The sequence below is a fragment of the Babylonia areolata genome, chromosome 5 (genome assembly GCF_041734735.1).
Source record: "Babylonia areolata isolate BAREFJ2019XMU chromosome 5, ASM4173473v1, whole genome shotgun sequence".
Lineage (NCBI taxonomy): Eukaryota > Metazoa > Mollusca > Gastropoda > Neogastropoda > Buccinidae > Babylonia > Babylonia areolata.
This window is the reverse complement of record NC_134880.1, coordinates 17972353-17974852: the sequence shown is the minus strand read 5'-3', so window position 1 is coordinate 17974852 and position 2500 is coordinate 17972353.

Below are 2500 nucleotides of genomic sequence, written 5' to 3'. Positions count from 1 at the left end.
AAAAAAAGAATGGGTGGCACTCTCAGTATAACTACGCGCTCTCCCTGGGGAGAACAGTCCGAATTTCACACAGAGAAATCTGTTGTGACATAAAAGAGTAAGACAATACAATTATGATTATTATCATATTTATATAGCTGAATCTGGTGCAGAGACAAATCAAAGCGCTTTCGCACCAGTCATTCACACGCATGCACAACTCTAAAACTGAAAAAAAAAAAACAACCCAAAAAACACCACAAAACAACTGAAGACAAGGAAGAGGCAGGGAAGGGAGGCTATTTTGGGAAGAGGCGGGTTTTAATACCAGACTTTAAGAACTGAGTGTGGAGAGCTGACGAAGAGAAAGTTCATTCCAATTGCAAGGTCCAGAGACAGAGAAAGAACGGTGGCCAACAGTCGAGTGTTTGAATCTGGGTATGCATAAACAGAGTGGATCCGAAGCCGATCGTAGAGAGCGAGATGGAGTGTTGAGGTGAAGGCAGCCACAGAGATTGGAAGGGGCTGATTTGTGAATACATTTATAACATAGAGTGCTGATCTTGTACTTTAGTCTTTATTCAATACAATACAATACAAATACCTGCCCTTCCCTATGGATGCATATATGATACATCACCAAACACGTGAGTGTGACATGATTTTGTTTCCAACACATATATATCTTTTCTCAAATAAAATAAGACGGCCCACAGAGCTTTCTGATGGCCATTGGATGATGTTGTGGGGGAAGAGAACAAGAATAGACAGTTGTCACGGTGTCAGTATCACTATCACCACTCTCCCATTACGTTCATTTTCCATCAACGTGTTTTTTTTGTTTTTTTTTGGTTTTTTTTTTTTTAATAACACTGATCGTTTGCTTGTCCTTGAAGTATGACTTGAGCTGACGAACTCTCTGTGGATGAAAAAAAAAAAAAAAAAAGAAAAAGAAAAAAAGAATAAAATAAAATAAAATAAATAACTGGACCGTTACCGACTGTAATGTGTCTCAAAACAAAGCCACATTTTTTTTGCCAAAGGTTTGTATTCCTTGGCAAAAAAAAAAAAAAGAAAAAAGAAAAGAAAAGAAAAAGAAAAAGAAAACAAGGTAACATATTGGGGCGAATGCTATTCATGCCCTGATGAATATAAGCTTAAAAAAAAATTTAAAAGAGAGAGGGAGAGAGAGAGAGAGAGAGAGAGAGAGAGAGAGAGAGAGAGAGAGATAGCAAAAAACAAGCAAACAAAACAAAAAAGACAAACAAACAAACAGAAAAACAACAACAAACAAACAAAACCAGCACTGGATACGTTCACAAGCATAAAAATCTGTACCTGTGCTCCATGCGAGCAAAAATCTCCCCCCAAAGTACAGTTTCACATTTACCAGTGAACCACAACAAAATGATATTCTCACCCTGATTTATGTGTTTTCCATTGCGCTTTACTGTCTCATTTTGCACCCTGAGAAATAAACACGGACAGATTTTCTTTTGTTTCTTTTCTTCAAGTTCTTATATATATATTCTTTTTTTTTTCTCTTTATACACGCTTGGCACAAGGAGAGCGCGCGCTTGCTTCACTTAGTGTCTGAATACTAGGATCTTGAAATGCTGTTAAGCTTTTGAGCGTCTTTGTGCGCTGTGCAAAACACGGAATAAACATTGACACGTCGATCCAAGAACGTACACTTAGCCATGGCAAAGCGGAACAGTGGCATTCAAGCCTCCTGGGTTTTTTTGGTTTTTTTTGTTTGTTTGTTGTTTTTTTGGGGGGTTGGGGGGGGGATTGAAGGGGGAGGGAGGGTTCTGTGTAGGCACATAGACAGAATATCCATGCATTCATCGACTGTTCGACTGCTTTTCATCGGCTTGTGCCAGTGGGGGCGGCTCGGCTCGCTTTCTAGGCAACTGGTTGTGTGAAGGAACTGGTATGTTTGTTGCGTTAGTTCTTTTGTTTTGTTACTTTTGTCACCTCTGCATTGCTGGAGAGTGTGAGACAGTGTTTGGGAAAAGAAAGAGAGAGAGAGAGGAGGAGGAGGTGGAGGGAGGGAGGGAGGGAGGGAGAGAGAGAGGGGGGGGCGGGGAGAGGGAGAGACAAACATACAGACAAACAGACAGACAGACAGACAGACACGAGACCTCGGTTTATTCGTCTCATCCAAATGACTAGACTTTAAGTTTGAGTTACCAGTCAAACGTGGGAGAGAGAGAGAGAGAGAGAGAGAGAGAGAGGGGGGGGGGAGAGAGAGAGAGGGGGGGAGAGAGAGAGAGAGAGAACATACAAGAATGGTTTATTCACAACAGGCCAAGGTCCCGATGTGAAGAGGAACACAACAAAATATAACATAGGGCAAAGTAAATGTACGAATCAGAGCAGAAGCATTCATACAAGCACAATATACTGAGAATATATTAATTAAGTTGTAGCTCAGAGTTTAAAGGCTCGACATAAAAACATGTTGGGATTCATCACACACACCCACACTCGCGTCTTTAACACATTTAACGGAAGTAAC